This window comes from Paramormyrops kingsleyae, chromosome 7 (assembly GCF_048594095.1).
Source record: "Paramormyrops kingsleyae isolate MSU_618 chromosome 7, PKINGS_0.4, whole genome shotgun sequence".
Classification (NCBI taxonomy): Eukaryota; Metazoa; Chordata; class Actinopteri; order Osteoglossiformes; family Mormyridae; genus Paramormyrops; species Paramormyrops kingsleyae.
Window position 1 is genome coordinate 25,148,361 of NC_132803.1, and position 12,870 is coordinate 25,161,230.

The following is a 12,870-nucleotide window of genomic DNA, read 5'->3' on the forward strand; positions in this document are numbered from 1 at the left end:
AATTAACCACTTCAGGATAATTACCCAACCAACCAGATGAAACTAAAAGTGTTTCATATGTCCACATTGGAACTGCAATGTTTGGCCAAATAAATACAGGGTATCTCGTTTCCTGAGCCCCACTAATTAAACCAGAGCCTGTTTTAGTACTGTGTGGCTTTAACCAAAGGAGCACGTATGCATCTGACTTAAATTTGAACACAAAAGAGAATAAGATGGTTAACATACACTCCGTCCATCCATCTACTGACCGCTCATCCTGCCTCAGGTGACAGAGACCCTGGAGCCTAACCCAGACTGAACGGTATGTCAGTCCTTTGCAAGACAAACACAGTCAATCATACTCTAGTGGCGATTTAAAGACACCAGCTAGTCTAACTGCATGTCTCTGGACTGTGGGAGGAAGCCAGTGTGCCCAGAGAAAGCCCACTCGACATGGAGAGAATAAGCAGACACTCACACAGCTACGGCCTGGATTTCAGCCCCCAGTCCTGGTGGCGTGAGGCCACCATCTTAACATGTGTCAGTGACAAATGCAGATTTGGGACACCCCAAATCTGCAGTTTCAGTTATCCACAGTTTACCACGGTCTGAAAAAAATGGGAAATTCCATAAATAAATAGTTCATAAGTTTCAAACTGTGCGCCAAGTGAGTACAGGCTGTAACATGATAAAATCTCCCAGCCCAGTTGCACCCAGTACTTGATTCATCTCCCATTGTCCCCATAGCCACGCTTCCCAGTAGGAATGTCAACCAGTCTGCCTCTTGCCTTCTCGCTAATCACATTCTTTGTTGTGTTATCAGTGTCTGTTATAAAAAAACTGTATTAAAAGCATGATTTTCATTTCTCTATCATCTCTTGAGAATCAGAATCTTTTTCATTAGAGAGTACAGTATTATATAATAATGTACAATGTACTGAATTTATCAATTGAATTTTGCCACATTTACATACACAAGATTCACAGTATATATGGGGTCCACAGATGTTTTACTGTTATCTGCGGTTTCAGCCATCCTCGATCTAGAATGTATCACCTGTGGATACAGAAGGATTACAATATCAATTATCTGTAATGTACACAAGTATTATGAAAGAGAATTGTTTTCTCACAACCGGTTAAATGATTGTTTTTTTTTTTTTTTTTGCTTTTTATTTTTGAAACTTTTGTTTTCCTGGAATAATTTTTACACAAAGTCTGTCTCTTATAGGCTTACATGATTTCATGAATACATTACACATTTGCAGGTAGGCAACGCTGTGCAACTTGTGCCAATGTTTATGAGTGATTGAACATCAATGATCAATGACAGTCAAGGTTTAGGAACTTAAAGTGAGATATAACATTTTGTACAGCAAGAAGACCTTGCCTGAGGTCATGGTCAGAAGAATAGGTCCATGCAACAGGTCCATTGTTCTCCAAAGTTTCCATCTTTATATGTCAGAGGATGAAATATCAGGCATTAATGATACAGTTTCAATTGTTTCGTGGGAGCTTTGTATTGGAGGTTTGGGTCCTGCACATTTCAGAAATCTGAGAGACAGGAGTATTCAGGCCAAAATTTCAGCGTCGGTACTGTGCTTTAGTGACCTGGGGGCTGAGGTCTCATTCTCTGTGGTTGTAGTTCCAGTGAAGGGTTCAGTTGTCAGAAAATTACATTTTGCTCCTGTCCAGATCTTTTCAAGTTTCAATATCCTGAATGGTAATTTCGAGTCCTTTCAGTTATTATTAAAGCAATTAGATAGATTAGCAGCTATTCCGAAAACAGCCAGTAACAGACCATAATATAATGATATTCGTTACATAATTAATTTACTCTTTATGTATACAGGACACTACACATGTAAATATAATACAAACAAATACCAATAATAATAAATAATAACAAACAATGTATAATATTGGCCTGTTTAGGTCAAAGCGATGGTGCCCAGCTCTGATAAAAAAAATAATACTTCAATATGAGAACATTGCAAAGAAAAGCGTGGTTGAAATAGTATTATTTCCATGTGATGCTTGCTGGTGTCATGTGGTTCCCCAGAACGCAAGCAGTGCACAGCAGAAACCCACAACTGGGGCAAGTTCAACATCCCCAAACATCCCCAAAATCCCCAAACATCCCCAAAATCCCCAAATCAGCAGCGAAGACATTTCCTTAGGTACAAAAACAGAGCACTGTTTGTTTGTTATTCACCATCTGCATACTCATACATGGTAATGCACATTCAAAGGTGTAACAGTGTAATAATTCTGAATAATAAAAAAAACTAAAAGATTATTTGATCCATATTTGTAAATAGCTTGCAGCAGATTTAGACTGATCATATGCAAAACAATATTTAGTAATGCCATGAAACTGTGCCTATCAAATTTATGCTATTAATGCTCAATATTTGTTTCAAGGAATTGTGTTTGTTCAATTCATATGTTAACAATCTAGATTCCTGTATACCTGTATGTTTTCGAGGCAAAACCACAAAAAACATTGGTAAGATACTGTCAAATGAATGAAATTTATCAAGGCTGGCGAGGACTGCTAGGGGTAGAATGGCCATGATATTAATGTTTTCAGGCAGCAAGAGTTTTTCTCAAATGTCAATGAAAAATATAAAATGGTAAAGAAAAATAGTCATCTACTGTAATTGTTCAGGGAAAAATGAGAACAAAATGTTTATCGGCCACAGGCATCACAGCATCAATGCTATTCTTATGTAAAAAATAGCATTAAATTATCACAACTTTACAGTTATTTAATATGTTACTGTAATCACATAAGTTAATATCTGTTCATTTTCATGTATTATTTTTGTTATTTTGTTAATCATTTGCCAAGTTTTCCTCCTTCTTTATATCATTGTAACTTAACAAGCCCTGGGTAGCATTTCAGTACTTTCAGTCTACTTTTCAGTTAGAGTAGAAAATAAACTCAACACTTCATCTCACTAAATGTATTATAAAAACAATAAACAGCTCCCACCAACCTCAAAACCATTGAAAGCATTAAATGTGAGTTCATAAAAACAAGCTGTTTATTTAATTTTACCAACAGTTAATTCTCTGACCTTTACAGCGTGATTACTGTTATTGTTGATTATTATTTATTTATTTGGAATTTACTTTCTTGAGGAGAATTCATTAAAACCATGAAAGGGCAGAAAGGAAAGTGATGAAAACAGGCAGGCATTAAGAACAAATTCAATAGCATTTGTGTTTAATATGGATCCCTTTCCAATATATTTACATATAATAATACATTACTTAATAATAATAATCATAATCATAATAATTATTATTATTATTACTCTGATTATTATTAAACAGTAATATTAAAGTAACTGCATATGGTAGTGTACCATAACTTGAGTCGACGGACCACTGAAGCTGCACAATGTGTGTTCGTTATGACAAACCATCATATTTAACTTGAATTTTTAATTGAATAGGCTTTATGGCAGTCCATTTGGAAGCAGGAGCTGTCCGTAAGTTGGACGTTCTTAACCTTTGGACAGCCTGTATATCCATAATCAGGACCAAAGATGCTATATGACTAAAGTTGATGTAAGTGTGAATTAGAGGAACGGTACTTTTAATTTCCTGGTGGACCAGCACAGACCTTTACCTCACACAGAATTAATTTAAGCGGGACAGGACCAAATTTCAAATCATGGTCGAAATAAAATGACTTGATTGAAAGAATTCAACTGTACATTAATATATTTTATGGTTAATGAACTCAATAAGTCCATATAAATTATGAAGACATCAGGCCCCAAAAAAAGGTAAAAATGCGCTGTAGAAAATGTAACTCACAATATCTCAAAAGAAGGGGCACATCTGGCCTTTTGTATGTGGCAACAAGTTTCATAAGAGGTCTTTTACCTGTTTTATGTGGGATCTTCCAGGAGGTCCTTGGCCACACCTTTTGCCCCTGGGTCACCTCAGGGCCACCTTTCATGGAGGGATAAAATCTTTAGACACATCCTTCTCTTTTGAGTGTTTTCTTTTTGTTTAAATGAAAGCTAGAGGAAATTCGGCTATGGGATACATTGAATAGGTGCAGTATCTCAAAGTCTGGCTGTTTAGGTATACGCTGTATCGCCTTCTCTCTGTCTCCTGTATTGTAGGCTTTATTTTGACAGCCCCCCGTCCCCCAGCTGCTATTTTTAGGATAAAAAATTATTTGTCTCCTTCAAAGAAAAAAAATGCACATCTACAACACAGAAATCCACTCATACATTGACCAGTTCTTTTGCGATACATGCAAAAGTGGTCATGATAACAACAACTTAGTGCATAGTTGAACTTCAGTGAAATGATAAAATAACTTCATCAATCAAATATTATGTGTGGATATTAATATCAAATATAAAAATCTATTCATCTTCTACCCTCTTATCCTTTTCACAGTTTCAGGAAATAATGATATATTTTATTATTTTGCTGTTCTCTCAACATTGTAGCAGTCTATTAAAAACTTACATAAGATTGAAAACCAGATAGGGCAGAAGATCAGATTTCTTACATAACAGTACTGAAATATGACCTTTGCATTTCAATAAGTGCGCACATCCCTTCTTGTATTACACGGTGAATAGCTGGTAAAAATGGCGCTTTATTATTCAAATTATTGGTTATTAAAATTATCTAAGCATGAAGCCTTCTTTGGTTTGTTTGGCTGTCATGTCTTTTGGTGATATTGTAGTCAAATTTGGAAATAACATTTATTTACAAGTGCCTTATGAGTAACAATAAATATTATGGTGGCCTTACATTAGATTTTTTAGTGTGATGCTTACAGTTGCAAAAAAACTGAATCCATGAATGCAAATACATTTATATATATATATATACACACACACACACATACACACACACACAGTGGTACCTCGGTTCTCGAACTCACTAGAACTCGAATTTCTTGAAAGTCGAACAAACCAGTTTGACCTAGAACTCGATCTAAATATCAGAAGTCGAACAGTGAACCCTGACCTAATAAATTGTATGCGCCAGGAAATGAGTCACACAGCTGGATTAAAAGTTTTTATTGTCATATACAGACTACAATGCAATTTTTACTTGAATGCCTTCTTCACAGACTGGACGACTAACCAAATAAAGCAGCGCAACATTACAGTAACTAACAATAAATAAACCACTAACCTACGTGTACTATTAGAGGATTTATGTCATTTATTTAAACTTTATTTCACCAGGTAAATTAACTGAAAACCAGTTCTCACTGCTTTACCTGATATTCGGGAGAAATAGCAGATATTTTTTTTTTTTTTTTTGAAATAGCAGATTAAGCATCGGAACTGCCTGGGATACAAACGTCATGCGTGTGACTAAACTCTTCAGCCAATAAGGGCAAAGGTGTGTCGTCACGGAGGCGGTTCCAGTTTGTGCAGCCGGGTGAGAGGTCGCAATGCATCTAACCATAATGCATTGCGTCAGGATCAGAATGCGTTGCTTTAAGCCAGCGCTGTAAGTAAGTCGAACACACAAAATGACCGGACTGGGGAAACACTGAAACGCGGACTTAATACAGAGGACTAATGACAACAACCAGAAACAGCTGATCACATGGGGATCCCACACGAGGTTAACGAGGGGCAGTGGCACCCGGAAGGAGCGGACGATCGGGGCAGGACAGCGGTAATGTTGGGATAAGATCTTTATCGTTTTGGAAGCCATTAAGAAAAAAAATGCTCTTCTTGTTTTATCCTGTTCATTTTGTGTTTAAATGCTAAAAAAAAAAACATATTTAGGTGTAATTTTGGGGGGCCGGGAACCAATTAATTGGAACTCGAACTTTTTAGGATTCGATCCGGAGTCCGGAACGGATTAAGTTCGAGAACGGAGAACGAGAACCGAGGTACCACTGTGTGTGTGTGTGTGTGTATATACATACATACATACATACATACATATATATATATACATATATATATATATATATATATATATATATATATATATATATATATATATATATATATATATATAATATATATATAATATATATATAATATATATATAATATATATATATATATATATATATATTATATATATATATTTTATATATATATATATATATATATATATATATATATATATATATATATAATATATATATATAATATATATATATAGAGTATAGTATAGAATAAGGTACAGTGTTTCACCTGTCTTGATATCTGAAGTATTATTTAGGAACAATGAACAATGATCCTGCCCTGAGTAGAACCCAGGTTCCTTAGCAGCCTCCTTTGAGGGCCCTGTGGGATTTTCCATCATATGCTCTGGACCTCCCGCTTGCTGTAAGGCTGAGCCTTTAGATTCACCAGAGAACACTTGCTGTCTAGTGAACTGATTCTCTCTCTCCATTCCTCGTTATATTAAAGTTGTTCAGTCACATTCTATGTCTCCTGGTTCTACTTCGGAACCTAAAACAACCATTGTTTGCATATATCCATCACCAGCACAAAAATAGCTGTGGAGCCCCAGCACTTGTTGCTGATTTACTCATCCACAATTGGATCACATAACTATGGTCTGTGGGAGATTTTATTTTCCAGTAACCAGAAAAAGATAGTCCATCAAATGTCCACAAGTTGTCACGGGAACATTCCTGTGGAACAGTACCCTTGCTTTATCAGTCGGTTTTATTTGTAAGACCATGAAACATGGGCCGAGGTATATAATGCACCTAGCGACATAAAGAGCACACTTTATCTTGGGTGAAGATAAAACCACAGTGGTAGTTAGGCACGAATTGTTTTGGCTGGTGGTTTGTTGTGATAAAATCTGACGTTGCACTGAAATCCCATAGGAAGGTCCCTGGGCAAAATCTCTTTGAGGAACATTGCAGTGAAAAGGTACAACTCATGAGCCAATTTCAGGACGTGCTCTCTGATAAATGAGATATTCAACCATCCACCCATCTTCCCGGTCACGGTCCCTGAGGGGCCTGGAAGCTATATATCCCAGGCAGCACATAGTACTAGGCAGCACTATACCTTGGACTGGACTCCAGTCCACCACAGGCAACATACATGCATGCATGATCATACTCTACAAACAATTTAGAGCAGGGGTGGGGAACCTGCTCCATGGAGGGTCGGTGTGGGTGTGGGTTTTTGTGATTGCCTCTCCATCAGCCAATAATAAAACAATGGTTCTCAACTCCAATCCTGGAGACCCACTGTTATTGGCTGATTGAGAGGTCATCCCAAAAACCTGCACCCACACCGGCCTTCCATGGAACAGGTTCCCCAGCCCTGATTTACAGACACCACATTGCCTAACTGCATGCCTTTAGACTATAGCAGAAATGGGTAGAATATGCAAAGTCTACACAGACAGACCAGAGCTAGAATTCAAATCCTCACTGAACCACCAGCCAATCAGATATCTTCTTATCATCAGCATAATTTAGAGCATTTTAGATAGAAGGTCAAGGCCCATAAGGACTAAACTACGCAGATCAGTAGCAAGAAAAAGGTGCTACAGTTATTTACCTGCAAAAATATAAGAAATCAAGGACTGTAGAATGTGGTCAGAACTGAGAAACCAATTACAAAAACATAGACATTCGCTGTACAATTTAGTTACCCAGCTAAGTCTAAAAGCCTGTTTTGGAACCCACACGAATCCCACAATCTCTAAGGCAGACAATGGTTCAGGTTGTGGTGCATTGCAAGGACCCCAGGCTCCATACACAGGAAGCCTGAGTGGTTGTAGCACGAGGCCACATTAACACCCAAACAAGCAGTCTGTCTGCCACTTTTCCCATTCCACCAGTTGCTCAACTCATGTGGGTGGCTGGCAATCTCCAGAGACTGAAAGAATGACTTTGTGGAACAAAGAAGAATTAAAGCAGAGTTACACAACAAAAAAGCCAATTAACCACATGCATTGATGGTCATAAAATATCGTCTAGACATTCTGTCTTAATGGAAAATGTATTTTACGTGAGGATAACAGTAAAATAGTAACGCTGTCTGCCAGCATCGGGTTAAAGTCTTCTGTTTTATGAAACACATAATAGCATTTACAGCCATTAGCTTGCAAGGAAATGCTTCTACGTATGTTACCATTACTGACGCTTAGCATACAAGATAAATGACACAGTTTGCATGTATTTGTTAATGGTTTGATTATTGTTAAACCATTATGTTAAGCTAATAAAAAACTTCACACAAAAGAGTTGTTGTACAGCGTCAATCAGCTTCTCAAAATGTGTCTATGAATTTTGACCAGACTCAACAAAGCTGTTCCATGTCTCTGTAAATGCTGAATCACGATATACATGAAATAGTCAGTTTAAAATACAATACAAAGTATCTTGGGGAAATGTATTGAAAATGGAATCACTGAAAAATGCACTGAAAAAATATACAACTAAACAATAATTATGCTAATTCTGGATAAGGACAAGGTACTTTCTGATACCATGGATGTTCCTCTCACATTTACAGCCTAAAATTGAGGGGTCCAGACATAAATAATCTCACTAGCATATAAATTACCTCACCAAACCACTGACTGTACAGGTGACATTCAGAAGTATTGCTGAGTATTCAGGATACTTTCTGAGAGATACTGTCTTATGCCTGGGAACAATCATCAGATTAAATGATAGCTGATCAGCATGAATACAATGACTTTACCGAGTATGGATTTCTGAACATGTTTTTGGTTGGGATGGCATATAGAATCACATGACATGAAAACTGTTCAGTGAATGGTGGATTCACAAGGGACACCCTTGTCAGGGGTGTCTGGAAGAGAATAGTGACAAGACTAGCAATACGAAACAATATACTGTAAAACAATATAATAGCACTGAAATGTGAAATGAGAGCAGGTGAATTATCACCAATAATTATAACCACCAAATCACCCCGACCAAGACAGATGGCAGTCTCATCTTCTCTCAACCCACAGTGTACTAATTATATTTTGTCACAGAAGGTTCATGTTTGTTAATTACAGTATAATTTAACCATACATATCTTTGCCCATCTCTGACCACGAGACCATAATATGTAGACTCTTGTAGCCAGTTCCAAGCTCTTTTACACAATATTAATATCAACAGGACATTCACTAGGAAAAAATCAATGGAAAATGGACAAATGGAAGGTTGGAGCGTTAATATATATATATATAAAAAGACCTCAATGTGGAAGATGCCACAGTGACCTACAGTACAGCAAACGACACAAATAAACAGAATCCATTTTAGAAATAAACAAAAGTGTGATGTGCTTTCCATTACGTTTATTTTTAGTACTGCTGTTGAAACCAACACTGGAAACAGCCTTTCAATGTATAATAGCTGAGTATCATAATTACAGGAGCTTCCATGCCCCCAAAGATAATCAAACTTAAGAGGTTCATTGTAATCGAGGCTACAATTTTTGAGTGGTTATAGTATAATGTAAAACCATGGGTTCAACTTTGAAATGAGCATTTTACATAGAGCCTAGACCACAGTTATATACTTAGAAGTATATTTTAGTATGAAATACTAACTATTATATGAAGCTTTAAGTGAATATAATTTTGTATACATTTGATTGCTTTCAGAACAGGTTCTTGCTCAGAATGAAAACACATATACTTGATACAAGATATATTTTTGGCCGATGAAATAATCACCACAAGTTCATGGGCATTTTCCCTTCGGAAATAAATTCGTCCTTATTTCAAGTCAATCCAGGGAAGCAAAGTACAAATATTTCACTTAGAGATGAAACCGTGACTTCCCAAAAACAGCTCCGATCGGCAGTGGTTAAGGCACAGCTAAGATTTTAAACAGTGAACTAAGCAAACCGACGATATAAATAGGAGCCCTTTAAGAATTCTGGGTGGTCTTGTAATTGCTACCATTAACCAGTCTAGGTCACTTGCTGATCATAGAACAGTTACTAAGTATTATTTCCGTCACACGGTAAGGTCTTCGTTTATCGACAACCTACTTCCACCAATATGATTATGACAATGACGATTCTTATTTTTACTATTATTGTTGCTGTTAGTATCATTTTTATTAGCAGCAGCTGTACATTTTACTATTAACAGCAGTTTTACATTTTTAAAAAAGTGTACAAGAATGTCGTAGCACTTAATGCCGTTATTTCTTTAAAAAAACTAACACTGACGCCCCGTGTAATCCAGACATACGTCCGCGTCCTTTGAAAATATACAGGCAGAGCTGAAAGTTATGTGGCCTTCCAAAGTCCCTGTGCCATCCTCATGTGGGACAGGGCAGAAAATATCAACCCCAAGACAACTGTATAATTTGCAATGAAAAAGGGGGGAGGGGGCTGCTCTATTACAGATGCAGGGGCTGTGAAAAGACGCTGAGTACAAAGATTTCAGTTTGTTTAAACTGCGAGCCGTGTTGAGATGTATTAATTTTGGTTTGTGGGCTGTTTGACATTTTCGAGCAGGGTGAGCTTTAAAAAGCAGAGAGATGGGTGTAAAAAGAATATTGTCTCATGAAACGTTTAATGTCTTGGATTTGGACTTCAGCTAACATGAATGGTCAGTGTAAATAAACGCATTTAACTCTTTTCTTGTTTATACACCAAGTACTACATGTCTTCATCACGCACACTGTAAAATACACTGGGTAAGACCCAAGTTAGCCTCCTAGCTAGCTACAGTAGCACTGGGTAAGACCCAAGTTAGCCTCCTAGCTAGCTACAGTAGCACTGGGTAAGACCCAAGTTAACCTCGACAAGAACTTTCTGAAGAGTCGCGACAGTGATGCTGTTCCCACAGATTTCCTTTTGAAAAGTTTGTCAACATTGAAAACACCTCCTGAAGCACTGGTCAGGTGTCTGATACAATTCAAGAAGCAGAAATAAACTTTGGCCTTTTTGAGGCAAAAATAAAACAAGAACATAAACCCTGACAGCTAAATCAAAACTAAAACTGCATGAAATGATATTTTATTTGCACAAGTACATTGGAATGCTGCAGTCTTCACATACCCCACCTTTAGAGTATGTTCCGGAAGTTAAGGGCGTAATGATGATGTGACTTCTCTGCCGACCTCAGGATTCAAACCAGCAACCTTCCAGATGCTAACCAGTTGAGCCACACACTACCTGAGAGCACAGTTCTTAGGTCTCACACCAATCAAATTGGCAGTCTTTTACCTCACCATTCATCATCATTGTTGGGGGTAGTTTGAATCAGTTTGTTACTGAAGGCCTGTGCTCACGACCTGTTTTTGAATATTCTCATTTTTTTCCACATATGAAAAGTTGCCTGTAAAGTTACGGAAACAATATTTCTTTTGTAAGAAATATGAAAAGACAAGTGGAAAGCTGAGTTCCACTTGAAAGTAAGAGTTCATGGGAAAATGCTATTCATTATCCCGACTATGTTACTGGAATTTTTACCAAAAGTTCTAGTTTCTATAAAAAGCAACTAAACACTTTTCAATTATATGGGTTATGGGGTGTAAAGGGGATAATCATAAAACCAAAGAGTTCATTTGTCCTAAATTTAATGCATTTTTGAATAAGGGTTTTTGCAGTCATTCTGGCCAGGATTTTAAAGGACGGCTCACAAAAAAAGTGAGATATGTAATTCTGCACACCTTTTGTTCAGGATATAACACCGAAGAATGGGAAACTTGTGTTTTGTAAAGCATGTAATAAACTGTAAGGAGTCCTATGTGCTTGTTTTATAATATCCTCATATTATTTATATCCTTTTATATTTTAGATATGCTACAACTAGTACTACAAATGTTAGATTTAATTTCATTGTTTGGAAATATACCTCTTCCTGCCTGCACCCGTTGTTCCTGGGATAGGCTATGATCCCCCCCCGCGACCCTGGTTGGGGTTAAGTGACTACGGTGATGGATGGATGGATGGATGGATGGAAATATACCTCTGCTTCACTGATTTATTTGTGTCATTTGCTCCAGCTCCCATTCCTGGTTCTTGTCCTACTATTAACAGAGTCTTTCTGTATAAAAAAAATCGCCCTGCAGGTTATGTTCAGTCTTAACCATATTTAGCATAAATTTTGTGCATAGTTTTTAAGTACTGTGAATGGATTTCCATCCTTGCCACAGCTGCAAAATCATTATCCAAAACAGTGGCTTACTATGGTCTGCAAGTTGAGTGAGTAATAAACTCATAAGTTCTACTCCATGCGCATGTGCAGTTTTAACATTTTGGAAAGGTATCCTAGGTCTGTGCACTTCTATGGGATGGGAGAAGTCTTCAAACTGCTTATCTTGGCCAACGTTCGCTATACTGCCCTACAGAATCAAACCGTAGTAACTATGCTGACACTAAAACTGAGGAAAGGGGCTTCAAAGTGTTTTTTGACGGTCCCCCCATTTGTGTAACAGGTAGCGTTTTCTTCAAAACTGAGCACAGGTGAACTAAGATATTTTGTCCCAAGATAAAGCAGAGCCTAATTTCAGTCATAACTCAATCTTGATTAAATATGTAGTTATGGTGTTTAGCCTGTATATGGCAGCATATTAATTAGTGAAACTTACATTTGTGTTACAATTTGTCTTATTTTTGAGATGCTCTGTGTGATGGCTTCTGACCAGGGTTGCGTGTTTGAGTCCAGCCACACTGTTTGTTTGGAGTTCCTATGTGCGTGTGTGGATTCTTCCTCGGTCTGCATGAGTTTCCTCTTGGCCAGCTGATCTTCCTCCCACAATCCAAAAGCATGCCTGATGAACTGGTAACCTTACATTGCCCATGCTGTGTGACTGGCCAGAGCGCGTACACTTGGATGGGTTCAGTAACTCCTGACTCCTAGTGTCGGGGAAAAAAATAAACAGTTTATATGCGGTAAGTTTCTAAACGATCTG

General features: G+C 37.4%; 1 long non-coding RNA gene across 1 annotated transcript; it reads right to left on the reverse strand.

Moving 5' to 3' along the window:
* Window positions 1-979: 979 nt before the first annotated feature.
* LOC140592026 (uncharacterized) lies at window positions 980-3,953 on the reverse strand. Its single transcript, XR_011992250.1, has 3 exons — window positions 3,883-3,953; window positions 1,373-1,434; window positions 980-1,039 (listed from the first exon to the last, which is right to left on the reverse strand). It is a non-coding gene; the product is annotated as an uncharacterized lncRNA (long non-coding RNA).
* Between the last annotated feature and the right edge of the window lie 8,917 nt (window positions 3,954-12,870).